The sequence below is a fragment of the Apostichopus japonicus genome, chromosome 14 (assembly GCF_037975245.1).
Source record: "Apostichopus japonicus isolate 1M-3 chromosome 14, ASM3797524v1, whole genome shotgun sequence".
Taxonomy (NCBI): Eukaryota; Metazoa; Echinodermata; class Holothuroidea; order Aspidochirotida; family Stichopodidae; genus Apostichopus; species Apostichopus japonicus.
In genome coordinates, this window is record NC_092574.1 from 3653819 (window position 1) to 3668675 (window position 14857).

At 37.8% G+C, this 14857-nt stretch overlaps 1 protein-coding gene across 1 annotated transcript in view; it reads left to right on the forward strand.

The window, feature by feature from the left end:
- The window catches only part of LOC139979471 (G2/M phase-specific E3 ubiquitin-protein ligase-like), a 50994-nt gene that overhangs the window by 7214 nt on the left and 28923 nt on the right, over positions 1-14857 (forward strand). The window contains exons 3-5 of the mRNA XM_071990301.1: positions 639-788; positions 1420-1680; positions 14610-14757. The gene's annotated coding sequence lies outside the window, so the exon portion shown is untranslated. The remainder of the gene's footprint in view (positions 1-638; positions 789-1419; positions 1681-14609; positions 14758-14857) is intronic.

Here is a 14857-nt window from a genome sequence, read left to right on the forward strand (position 1 = left end):
GTTTTTTGGGCATTTGGAAATCTTACACCCACAATAACCAACATTACCTCGATATGATAACACTACTCTCTGGGACCTGACCTGTCTGAGCTAAGAAGCTCAGAGCATAGCAAACAGCATCCAAAGTCAATGGATGTGTACTAAGGCCTACACTACAGTTAGCTTATCAACGAATGTGACAATTTAGGGGTATGGAAGAACTTGACACGGCAGACATTTTGTGGTCAAATTTTGCTCAATTGTACATTGTGTAGGCACAGAACAATAAATATTTTGAAATCATTGGATTTCTGAGGAACTACAAAAATGAAAAACGCATAAAGTTGAGTGATTTAATTTTTCCTTGATAGACAAATGATTGATCAGATCCTTAACTGCGTCAGTTATGAGCGAACCATGCTACAGTTCTAAACTTAGATGTCTTTTCACTCCAAATGTATAAATATATATGTGATTACACATGTAACAATGTCTAAGCAGGTGTGAATTTTTTGAAAAATGACAACTTAAAACTAAGTGTGACTTTGGACTAACATGGATCTGTGAGTATTTGAATTTGTATTTCAACAAACCATGACAGCTAGTACAGTATGTCATCTTGTTGGCCCAACAGTTTTAATCCATATTTTAACTTCCAGGTTTCATGTAAACAGGACAGGGGAGGACCCCCAACCACCAGGGCGTAGGCACCCCACGAAGAGGCTTAAACGTGGTCGCCCTGCAAAGGCGTATAAAATGAAGATCGTCGCTTTGTCAGATCCCAAAGAAACAACAAAGCCTTCTTCATGGTAAGCACTGAATGGTTGTCCAATGCTGGCTTAGGTTTGTTAAAATTAATCTTCAGAATTCTATGCAACTTGGACAACAGTTGTGAACAGTTTTAATGTGGGTAGTGATAGAACATTATATTTAGTTCTTGTGGTCAAAAGTTAAAACTTTCAAATTATAGTAACTAAGCAACCATAAGTTGGAATTTCTTCAAAGTTGGTATGGTATCAATATTGGAAGTATTTAACAAAATAACGTTATAATGATGTCTTTAGCTTTGAGAAATACTAGTCTACTTTCAAATTCAAAATGACTTATCCAGAAGATATATCATTTCATGTTCTGTCATAATGAACTGGTTTGCTCATTAAAACAAAATTGTAACCTTTACCAGAATATTCTATACAACTAAACAGGTGACCTTCTTTCACAAATACTAAACCTTTTCAAAGGTATAAACCGCAGCACCTTTTCAATCCATTATAGACAGAAACTTGCTGTAGAAACCTTACATGAATGTACAATATTGATGCATTTCTTATTTTTTATTTTTTTCCTCTTCCAATATCATGTAGTTTGCTATTTCTTCAACCCCAATGCCCTCCTCCAATGGCACCATGTAAAGTTTTCTATTTCTTTCATCTATGACAGAAATTTCAATGATACATTATCTTCAGACCATCTGCCAAGAGAATGCACCATACCAGCTCATCTGGATATCAATGAGTTCAAACAGTTTCTGTGGGGGCAGTTTCCATCTGGAATGAGTTGGACCTTACATTCACAAGGGCCAATGCGAAGGGGGACTTAATTGATCTTACTGAGGGGAGCACCTGCCCAGCAGAAATGAAAGATTGCAGCAGACATTGGTTATATGTTCTGCCAATATCTGTACCATCCATATATTCAGAAGTAAGTATGCTTCAAGTTCTAACCAATTATCAACGTTCCAAAATATAGTTGAACAATTCCATGAACATGAATGTGGTGGTGGGAACTGGTGTTCCCTGGTTCAATTTTTAACCTGTTTGATTCATAGAACCCTGTCGTAGATGATCATTACTTTATCAAATCTTATTTACATGACACAGTGACAATACTAATACCATGATATTTATAGTGATCATGCACTTATGACCATTAAAATTCCATACTCTTTTGGTATGTAGTACTTGATACACATGAACCAGACTTTCCATAGTATTCTAGTGACTACATATTTGTGTCTGTTGAGTTGTGTATGTTTTAATGACACTGTTACTTTTCCATCATAGACCATTTGTTGGGTATGATCAAGGACCCTCAATGGTGCAGATTGCTTGATGGCCAGCAAGATGAGGAATTTAATGAGTCCTTTGCTGCAAACAGAAACTAGGTTTTGATTTCTTAATCTATCTTCCATGGTCATGAAATGACTTCAGTGTAAAAATAAGCCTGCACTGTTTGCTGAGATACTTTTGTAACACACTGGCACTAGCAATGTGTCCTTGAGCTGTTGGACCACTGGTTCATTGTTGAAAAACTTTCCACTGTTAGCAAAATCAATTTTGGGCTGATATACAGCAGATTTTTAACTTCCTGAGAATATAGGGGAGGGTCAGAGGTGACATAAAGCATTAGACCAGGGTGCAACAGTTCCAATTTTTGTTGTTGAATGTCAACATTCAGATTCATTGTTCCTAAACCCTGAATGTAGACTCTTTAATTGTGGTCAGCTTTTAGATTAATTTGCAAAACCATTTCAATGTACAATGCAATTTTGTTGGAAATGAAGGAAATCATCAAGAAGATAACATGGTTATTGACTACCAATCAGTAGTAAAAGAGAATTTTTGGAACCCAAAGGTTGCATAGTATCAATTAAAAGTATTCTCTCAGCTAGGAAATTTTTAGATGGCGGGCCAATTTCAAAGGTTTCGCTGGTACACCGTTACTCCACCCTCTGACTTGATCACGTGATACGGTATATATAATATACTGCCACTGTACAGTGTATATCTTGTATTCTGTGGTTCTCCAAAGAAACGGCCATATCCGGACACTAAATGCAGGTCGGGCCGGTGGAAGGCCCAAGTTGCTTTATTGTGAGTCCAGATGCCAAAAGCAAGTGAGTGAAAAAGGGGCAGAGAAATGCAGGCATCAAAAGTGTACTTGAGCTGGTGCAACGTGGACGATCTACTGGAAGAGAGATTGGGGATCGACAAAATGACCAATGCTACCTTCTCGGAGCATTTACTGGCAGTTCATACTTGTACAAGAAGGTTGGCAGCAAATTATGCTATTACGACTAACGTTTTGTTACTATTTAGGCTAAAGTATACTGTTTACCGGCTGAAGGGTTTGGTCTACTGTAGGCTTCCTTGTTATATTGTTCAATAGATCATGCTAGCTATACCTACTTAGGAGTAGCTAGGCCGACAAACTAAGGCAACTAATACACCGGCATGGGCTAGTAGTACTGCAGTCTAGGCTAGGCTACTTACTGTAGCCTAGCCTAGTTCGAACATTTTTATGAAGTATTATTTATGCTTTTCTACATATATTCGCCTAGTAAGCATTATCAGTATGGAACACTGGGGTATCATATGTGTTTGGTTTATGATTCGGTAGCTTTGCAAATATGAATAGGCCTTAGCCTACATCAGTATAATATGGACATGGATTGGTAGGGAGATCTACCCACAAGAAAATAAAAAATTAAACTTGAAACAAATGCAACTTCTCATGAGCGGAGCAATAGCAAAAGTAGAACTAGCCTAAAGTAACTGTTTGCTACTCCAAGATGAATTAAGTTCTAAGGCACTGGGCTCTTTTTACTTTTTAAAGTCTAATATGCATAGGCTAGGGTTTTTACTTTGCTTCAATTGCTTGTCAATCTGTATAGCCACTTTAGCTGTGGATGATTCTTCACTTGCAAAGAAAAAATGTAGGCATTAAAACTCTTTCTATCCCAAAAAAGAGTATTGCCTAATACCCCCAACTTGGTAGTAACTTTAAAAATGGTAGCGGCTACCTCATTTCCTGGTAATGTAGTGTAAAGTGATATAAGTAAGTTTTCCAAATGGAAGTCAAAACTAAAAAGCCTTCTCAGAAAGAAGCTTCATTAGCTCTACAGGCTCCTTTGTTGAATTAGTGAAGGATAGTAAATACTGTTCACATATTTATGCATTCATAACATGATAGTTTGCTATCATCGTTGTTTAATCAGAAAATCAAGGACAACATAAGCAAATCAAAGTCACCAATAATTATGAATGCCACCATTTTATGTTCGACAACATTTATCACATTTAATTTAAAGGATACACCATGATATTTAGTTACATGGTACAGTATTCTGCAATTAGTCTTATAATCTACTCAACCTAAGATGTAATACTAAACTACTAATCTACCATTAAGTGTGCTGGGTCTATTATATTCTTCTCATATTGTTCCAATAATTTATGTGGTTACCATGGTGATTGTGTGTACTATTTAAGTCAAATATTGCACAATGCAGTAGAAACATTGTCTAGTGGATTACTCAATTCTCAGTGTTGGTTGAACTGACAGATTATGGATCGTTCTAATGGACTTATCTGTTTAACTCCAAATAGGAGTGAATCATTATTTCTCCTTTGTATTTTTTAATCTATTTTGATTATAAAAGGACTATCAGGATTGCAGATGCCAATAATGCACAGGTCTAGCAATTTTATGACGCACCCTCCGACCCCTGGAATAGGTTAAGTTAAACTTAAGTTTGAACATTGATTCACCCCTGCATCATAGTAAAATTGACACATCATTGTATGTCATTGACATACACCAAATTAACATTTAGACTGATTGTTTGCTGACCATGATGGACTCTTCATGGCACATTGACCCACACTGACGCACATATTGTAGTTGTAATGACGCATCAAATGTATGCTTTGAAGGACCCCTTAGTTACACAATTCATCGGACATGACACACCATTCTGGGGGGGTTGTTGAGTCCGTGTTACAATAATTGATAATTTCATCATGATATAGAAATTAAAGACATTTGCCAAAATATAACATTATCATAGGCTTCATAGCTCTACACAAAATCTGATCATGCAGTTCTAAAAATTGTACAAAGGGAAAGTGATACTACTGATTTGTGAGAGAACTAGAATGGTCCCCACAAAATACCATATCATGTTTCTATGTTATCTTTAGAAACTTTATTGTTCAGGGCACACCTTTAGAATATTCTGTAATTTTTAGTCTCGGAAATAAGCAAAGTCTAGCTATATTTTTAAAAACAAATCCCAGACGAAAATAATTCCTGGCTTTTAAGCAAGAGTCAAGAAAACTCTGGGTTTCCCTGGATATTCAAGCTTTATTCCTGCCTCAGGTAGCCAGGATTTTGAAAGTCCAGCCTTTTCCTGGCTTCATCTAGGCTCACAAGTCCACACTAGGCAGGTAAAGTGAGGGCAATGCTATCCTGGTTAGGCAGGAAAAGCCAGGATTTTGAAAGTCCAGCCTTTTCCTGGCTTCACCCAGCCTCACAAGTCCACAATAGGCAGGAAAAGAGTGGAATGCTGTCCTGGCTAGGCAGGAAAAGCCAGGATTTTGAAAGTCCAGCCTTTTCCTGGCTTCACCCAGCCTCACAAGTCCACAATAGGCAGGAAAAGAGTGGAATGCTGTCCTGGCTAGGCAGGAAAAGCCAAGCTTGCCTTTAATTAACCCAGTATTAGCTAGTTGTAAGATGGTCAGCTCTTACATAAAGTTTTCTTTTGTACCATAGTTTTACTTGTTTATTAGTGCACTGTGCAGAGGGCTATACATTTGTACAGTATATTTGTATGTTGTCTTGTGGTAGGGGGATAAAGCCATCTCTCTTCTGGGTTGCTAAGCAACTATCTTTGTTCTTCCTGGAAATTAGCCCTCACAGGAAATGGGGTCTGTGTATATATATTATAGGAACAAAGGAGTTTTGTGAGGGTGTAGGGAGTTAGGCAGTTGGCCATGAGTTCTGGAGCAAGACAGTTGCAAAAGAAGAGAAATATAGTTTTAATGCTGGATAGTTTGTTTTAAACCTTAATTTACAAAATCAAGTTACTGTAGTCCTTCTTATTTTATGGAAGGAGTGATATTCACCTGACAGTCTGGCACGCTATTTACTATAGAGGACATTATTTACTATAAAGCGATAGTATTTACTTAGAGGATATTATCTTACCATAAAGGATATTCCGGGACACCATTTGTTATAACTGAAATATAGGTTTAATGCTGGATAGTTTGTTTTTAAACCTTAATTTACAAAATCATGGAAGGAGTGATATTCACCTGACAGTCTGGCACGCTATTTACTATAGAGGACATTACTGTATTTACTATAAAGGATATTATTTAGTTAGAGGATATTATCTTACCATAAAGGATATTCCTGGACACCATTTGTTATAACTGAAATATAGTTTTAATGCTGGATAGTTTGTTTTAAACTTTAATTTACAAAATCAAGTTACTGTAGTCCTTATTATTTTATGGAAGGAGTGATATTCACCTGACAGTCTGGCACGCTATTTACTATAGAGGATATTATTTACTAATTTACTATAAAGGATATTATTTACTTAGAGGATATTATTTTACCATAAAGGATATTCGGGGACACCATTTGTTATAACCGACATTATTTTACTGAAGGATACCCTGGGACACTATTGCTTATTAATTAAAGGATACTATTTTGTTGGGATCGGATATTTATCATACAATTTATTCTGTTCAACTATACTAATGTCGTGGAAGATCTGATGTCGAGGAAGATCTGTACCTGATGTCACCAGCATGCCAACTCACCAGAACAGATTTATAAATTAAGTGTATTTACTTTAACATTTGGGTGCACCTCACGACTCTAAGTTGTTTTATTTAATTCTTTGGCTGGGCCCAGATCAGCTGTATATTGTTTGTTATTCATAACTATAATTTATTTTGATCTAATCCAGTTGAGTTTTCCATTTTTATGTGTCTTGTTCTGTGTTTGGTCATCACACCAAACCCAGAGTTCTCTGATCAAGAACAAACATTTATTTTCAGTCGCTAACACCCTAACAGATACATATAATTCATGATTTTAAAGTTATGAAAATTTCCTATACCAAAAACACACTAACCTCCTATAAGCTAAAAGTTACTGCCTACCTAAGCCAGCAAGATAATTTATATAGGGTAAGCATGGACACCTGGCTTTTCCAGGGTAATCCTGGGTATGTATACCTGGCTTTTCCTGGCTCCTCACTGACATAAACAGGGACCTGGCTTTTCTGGGGTAATCCTGGGTGTGCATACCAGGCTTTTCCTGGTTTTTCCTGGCTCTTCACTCACACACTAGAGACCTGGCTTTTCTGGGGTAAACCTGGGTTAACCATCCCAGCCTTGTCCGGCCTTAACCTGGCTCTAAATACATAGGCGTAGGAGCCTCATTTGATTTGGGGGGGCTGTAACGACTTGCCCGAAAAATAAAACCAAATTTTTTTTCGCGCGCTCCGCGCGCGTTCCACATGTTAATGTGCATATCATATAGGCATCCCTCAGTTATTACATCACCTGCCAATAACATTAAATCATTTTCCGTGTTATTACCCTTCCATATTGGTTAGAATTATTGGGGAAGTCGTTACAACAATGATAATAATAATAATATAAGTTTAACCATTGAAAAACACATTGCAAATTCTTCATCATTCACTAGGTGCCAGTAGCGGAGCTAGGGGGCATTGGTCGGGGGGGGGGGAGAATGGTCTGTAGGGGCGCTTTTGACACTATCTAAGCGGAGCGCCACCACAAGTTGGCGCGGATCGTACATAAATTTTTTGAGTAAAGTTACTCCCTAGATCGCCGGAAATGACCCTTTCCGGGCCTTGCTAATTTGCAGATAAACGAAGAATAAATAGGTGTCATCGCCATTTGTCAGAAAATTGCACCAACAAAATGTGACAAATGTCAATAGGTATTTGAGAGCGCAATAAAAAAGTCAATAATCGCGAATAAGTAAAAAGTGGTAAAAAGCTGAAAGGGCGCCAGCAGTCAATTTGAGTCCGTCAGGGGGGCATCCGCCCCCTTTGACTATATGGACGCTCCGCCACTGGTAGGTGCACGCAAAATTCTCAGCATATTGCCCAAATTTTCACCAAACAAAATTGGAAAAAAATGCAAATTATTATTCTTTCAGTAGGTGCCCGAAAAAATTCTCAGCATATTGCCCGAATTTTCACCAAAATATTGAAAAACACATTGCAAATTATCATTCTTTCAGTAGATGCCCGAATAATTCTCAGCATATTGCCAAATTTTCACCAAAAAAAATGAAAAACACATTGCAAATTATTATTCTTCCAGTTGGTGCCCGAAAAATTCTAAGCATATTGCCCGAATTCTCACCAAAAAAATTGGTTGGGGGGCTGCAGCCCCCCCAGCCCCCCCGCCTCCTACGCCTATGTCTAAATAAGTTATATAAACCAGGCTTTTCCTGTCCGAATTACCATTTTCAGACCCAGGAATTTCCCCGGAGTTCCCTGGGTTAGATCCAGGCTTTTCCTGGCTTATATTCCAGGGTTTTCCTGCCTTAAATTCGTCTGAGAATATGCATCCCTGATCATCATCAAACGTTATGACATTTAGTGTATGTAAGGTAATAGTAGATAAGTTATAATGCTGCAGGTGTATACTACATAGAAATGAAAGAAATAATTGAAATTGTTGCACATCACTACTTTATGTTTGCACTAGATTAGTAAATGAACCTTTCTTGAATTGTTGCAGAGTTGACACTATACATACTGTATATCATAAAGCAGATGTGATGAATTTATGCTGCCAATAGCAAAGTTCTGTAACTAGTAGTGTAATTACTGTACTGTGTTTGCAAAAATTGATGTGAATTGTTGACTATTTAGTAAAGGGCATAATGTGGTATTCAGTTATTTAAGTTGTAAATTATATATTTCACTTTTTGCACAGTATGCATTCTGATATATTATTAACTTTGCAAATCCCGGTATTATTTGTCTTTTTCATTTAAAAGGTGAGCCCAATTAAGAGACTCGAGAGGTTGGTATGCAAACTGATCTACCAGAAAGACAACACCAGTTCCCCAACAAAAGGCTATGCCCAACAGAGGCTGATGCAGCAATGCACTCCAGCAGCTGTACCCCATTGGAGACAGGTAATTTGTTGATGTACTAGGTCTTCTGCAGTCTACTATTGTAGGACTGAATATGACTAACCGGATTTAGAACATTGGACACATTTATTCATTTATTGTATTATGTAATATTAAATGACATAGACATATAGTGCTAAATATGGTGCTAATACAGCCACTGGAGGTCTGTAAATGCAAGGAACCCTCATAAATGTTCAAACTCCACAGTTTAATGATAACAGTAGTATTTTTCCTTATCTCTGAAAAATAAAGACATGTACCAATCGTGTAGACTGCTACCTACCTGTCTGAAGCAGTTTGTGTTCAAACCTTGCACATTTATTCTTTTCTTTTCTTATGTTTTGTTTTTGTTTCATGATGATGTGGCATCATTTGTACATACTTACACTGCCTAAAGATGGTTACTCTTAACTGCCTATACTGTAGTTGTCATCTGATCAGGTTGTTATGTGCATATAGTTCATATCAGCAAAGACATTGACATTTTTGGCAAATTTTGAGTGTGAGCTATATTTCTAGTTTAACATTTGAGGGGTATCATTTAGGGGTCTATTTTCTCCCAGATTCGAACAATAATTTTTAGTCATTACAATGAGTGCAAGTTTACAATATCAGTGAATAAACAAACATGACATTTGTGCTGGCTCCAACCCAGTTACAACCCAGTTGGCTATGAGCCTCTTTTACAATTAAAATCAAATGAATCATATCTTGGAAAATCATTTTAATTCAATCTTCAACAATCTGTAACACTTTTGTAATCACACGAAGCCTTAAATATGTCTTTTTTGCCTTTTCATTTCACATTACAGATGTACAGTACATCCTTTAGAGGAGCAGTTACAGCACAGCGTAGTGTTATGACATGTTTTACAAGCAGATATAAGGGTTGGAACTGAAAGTGTTTGTGTTCGATTGTTTCATTAATAAACGTGTGCTTCTCTACTTCTATTATGTAAGATGATTGTCATTTATCTTGTTCTCCAGTGAGAGCTAGGGATTTGCATAGTGAACGTTGTTAAAATGGATAAGGACAATTTTGAAATAGCTGATGTCAAAGCAGTTCCATAAGCTTGTTTAAATACTATACATCAAGGACACAAGAGTGGACAATGGAAGCAACAAGTATCCAGAATGTAGATATCACAAGCCTTCAAGACAATTAAACAAACTGTACTGTAACGGACAACAACCATGGTGTCTCAGTGAAATAATGTTACTATGCTAGTGCAATGTATCATGAGAATTTATCGTTTTTATGGTGTCAAACATTGATTGTTGCATTCAGTGCGTTATGTATCTAACTCCTTTCTGTAGTATTTAGCATTGATTTGCATGTTCATTCATAGTGTAATGTAAAGTACATAATTGATGTCATCAAAGTTACAACTGTGTCATATTAATAAACTAAATGATTGAATATTGGTTTCACTGAATACTTTATTGTATACCATGTGGCTTTCAGTGATAGCAATATCTGATCTGTTTTATTAGTGTAGTTTGTTCAGTCATACCAGTAGTTCTAATGTGACATTGATGTTGGGTTATTTACTGTTGGCACAGAATAATTTGTCCTTATTTTGTATTGTGTGAGATCAATTAAACTAAGGTGACCAGACGTCCCCGATTTTCGGGGACAGTCCCCGATTACAGTGTGTTGTTGAACAAGTGTCCCCGAAAATGTCCCCTTAGTAAAATAATTGTAAAAATAACGAGTATTTCAGGTGGGCCAGTGTAAAGTGGAAACACTGTTAAAATATGCTAGATCGATCTAGCCTAGCACTCTTTCGTAAAGTAAGTATATTTCATCTAAGAAAAAGCTACATTTTTAAAAATATAATTGATTTAAAAAGTGCTTCTAAGTATCACCATTTTACATCTAAGCACCTTATTCACTTGAAAATTTTCCAAAGGGGAGGGGGTTACCCCTCCCCCATATCAGTCATGCAATAAATGTCCCTGATTCCAGTCAGGAAAATATGGTCACCTTAAATTTAACATAAAGATATTGTGATGTCATGGTGTGTTGAAGAGGTACTCTAACTTGCAGCCCCTGTAGTATTAGGTGATAAAACAGTTTTATTCAGTGCTCTCATAACCCCAGTGACAGATAGTGGCAGATGGAGATGTTTGAAGTTTTGGCAAAGTTTCTGTTGGATGTAAAGCTGCTATACTTATCATGGAAAGGTCCACAAGAGAGGCAGGGCGTCTCCTAGCCTTATTTGGATATCTGTTCCTGCATTCCGTATTTGGAACACTGCCCTACTATTGTTTGTATAGCTTATTCTAAAGTTAAGTTTGTCAGTATTGTAACATGTTTTTATTATTAACACATTGATTGCACCTGTACAGTTCTATACATTGAGTTCAACTACAATAACCATGATCAGTGAAAACATACCACTATCTGACTTGCAATTTTTTAATGTTAAAGTGACCATATTCATCAGTGGCGTAGGAAGTTACTTTTGAGTGGGGGGGCTGAAGACTGATGGCCGGCCTGGGGGAGGGGTCTAAGGGGAGGGGGTGTCCCCCTCCCCTTTGGATTTTTTTGCATTTCCAAGTGGCCTCATATGCAATTTGGTGCAATATAGCACACTTCAACACCCACTCCATTTTGTAAACTTAATTTTGTATTTTCACCTGGCCTTAGATGCAATTTGGTGCTCCAAATGAGATTTTTTTTCTCATTTGGAAATGAAAAAGGGGTTTTTTGACTTGCGAAGTGGGGGGGCGGAATGATACTTCCGCCCCTCCACATTTTTCACTGGGGGGGCTGGCGCCCCCCAGCCCCCCCAGTTCCTACGCCCTTGATATTCATACTTTACTAAAACATTTCTTCCGTATTTGATAGTGTTTATCCAGAGCAGGTTACAGGATATTTTAAAGGCAGGCTATGTAGTATTGGCCCCTATTTAGCATGCTATAATTGATAGAAGATTTCAAAAAGAACGTTCCTAGAGGTCTTTACTTTCCAAATTGTTGTTATAGTTAGGCATTCAAATTGAAAGTACAAGATGCCTAAATGTCTCAGTGAGGTAAATTTCCTAAATGGTGGTAATAAAACAGTTTCAAACTTTGACCAAAGGTAACCATATTTGAAGATCTGGTATATTTGGGGCCAATACAGCATACCTGGTTGAGAGTTGCCGTGGAAGTCACCATATGTTTGTAGCAATCAGGCGCGTATCCGGGGGGGGGGGGGGAATTGGTGGCGCTCCGCTTAGATAGTAATTCACGCCCCCCGGGTTAGAAAATCCTGGATACGCCCCTGGCAATGCAGTAAAAGTTGGTAAAGGCAGCTGCAGGAGTCCAGTTTACCCCCGTCATTCATCTTTTTGGGTTTTCTCTCCCTTACCTTTCCCTCGGATTGGTACTCCCACTGCCTCATTTTGGCAAAATGGTTACACACTCACACACCCCAACACACACAGGCCTTAATCTTAACAGGGAGTCCCTGATCTTACCCATATCTTATCAGCCCTTACTACAGAAACAGATCCCATGATATGAAGCCTCAATTAACTGAAAAGAGAAGAAATGTATACCAATGCACAGCCTGAAGAGTCAAAAGTTGTCGTGTGACTAAATATCTTCAGCTGAACTAATGTGAGAAGTTCTCGTATGACCTCATTCATTACCTAGCGCAAGTCGTTCTATCAATATTGTTGTTTTCTTGCTCATCAAAACAATTGAATACATGACGCGCCTATCTCTTTGGCTACCGTAAATTAGACCAATCCAAACTGTGCTGGGGCCATTTATCACTATTAGTTTGCTTTTTTTCATGTGGATTAGCCAGCAGCAAAACTAAAAAATTGTGTACCCTTAGTTTAGTACTATTTATCTATCAAAAAGTTACCTTTAATGAATTAGAGTAATTTATCACAAAGTAGCGATGCGAATATTTCAAGTGCAGCAGATCCCTTGGTCTGAAGCTGTCGTACGACATGCCAGCGAAAATCAGGAGTAAGGAATTGCCCCCGTCAAATGGAGGATTTGTTTTATTCTGACAAATGCATGTTTCATAGCCAATAGAATAATTGTGTACAACTAGCACCATTGTGAACCAGCGGCTGGTTGCTCTCACATAACGCACACTATGATTACACAGTAGGCCTATAGGGTATGCAGAACTGAGATACGGATTGGAATTTCAGACACCTGAGAACTATGCGGTAACAATGCCCAGATCCATATCCTGTTTATAGCTAAGGATGAGAATGCAACATTAAAGGAATGTTTCTGTTGCTGCTATAACAGAGGGCGGCATTCCTTTTATTTTTAAATCGGTGAATACGTTGAGACAAGGTTAGCTGAGAGAATACCTTTAATGAGTGGTTGTGGTCAAGTGGTTAAGACAGTGGACTTGTGATCAAAGGATTACAGGTTTGAGCCCTGGCCAGATCATTGCGGTGTGTCCTTGGGCAAGGCGCTTTATCTCCATTGCCTCTCTTCAGCCAGGTGTATAAATGGGGACTTGCGAGGTAACTTGTAAATACAGTTGCATGCGCTGGTTTGTTGCGTGTCAAGTTAAGGTGTTGAAGGTGTGTCAAGTTACCAATTACCAGGGTTGTAAAGTCGTGTGAGAGGGCTTTGGCCCTGAACAAGACTGTAAACCTAAATAATAAATAAATAAATGATACAAATAAACAGTGTCACACATTAACAGGTGTGCACATGCATCCACACAAATGAAGAGTTTTCTCTCTGAAGAAATGTTTTGTTACAGATGGCTAGCAAACCTAGCTGCGCATTTTACCCAAGTAACCATAGAATAAAATAAATGTCATGCAAACAACAAGTTTTACTGCAATTTTGGTCCAATTATATTTCATGATTATCTCATTAGACAATTAATTTAAATTCTTACCAATGTGCTGTTGGTGCCAACTTGAAATTCTTTTCATGGCACTTAATAAATCTACATATATCCTGGTGGGTATTGAACAGGTCCAATAATAAGTATGTGCCAGTTGGGTGCATGCAAGTTTGTAGACAGAGGTCACTGAACCTTGTCAAGCTGATTATGTCTTATGATGTGGCTTCCTTATATATGGGATACTACAGTGACAGATTATCCCAAGTTCCAGTAATTGTTCTTTCATTTTGTGAGGATATTTCCACAGTTTGGCAGTACTTTACATAAAGTACAGTACATTCTCCACTTATAAGATCAACATGTACACTGTTTAAAATAACTGGTGAAACATCAATATGCACATACATGTATGCAGTTTTGCGGAGCAATCTACGGGTACGTTTCCATGCTAAGCACGGGGAGTGTCATAACCAATTCAACAATGCACATATACCAACTGAAAGATGTGTTAAATTGTAAAAACGCTTTAAATGACTATACCCGCTGCAACTTTCTTCACTTACATGAACAACAGCCATCTAGCCCAGGTATGTGTTTGCTTATAAAGTGGATATTTCTGTGGTAGACAAAGGGACATTAGCAAGATATAAAAACTTGGTGAAACCCCAATATTCCTCACTGTTTCTATCATGATAATAAAGTTACATATTTCTATTTCCACAGTGGATCACTGCAGAGATCCACAAAGTAATCTTTCCAGAAGTTCTTGAAAAACTTAACATTCATCATACATTTATCTTTTATTCATAATGATCCTGATCAGATCCCCTGATGTTATCAGATGATCATCTCTCCATGGGGTGAAAACTTATGCATTGATCTGGACGCATTACACTTGAGTTGTACTCTGATCCTCCCCAGCTATTCACCAGATGTTGGTAAAAAAAATCATACGCAGCTGCTGATCGCAAGTACGTATACTCAAAAATGGTCGTTGTCATGGTTGCATAGCCTTAGACTATGCACGGCCCACACGCACCCAATCTACATAGGATTTAGCACATGCATGAT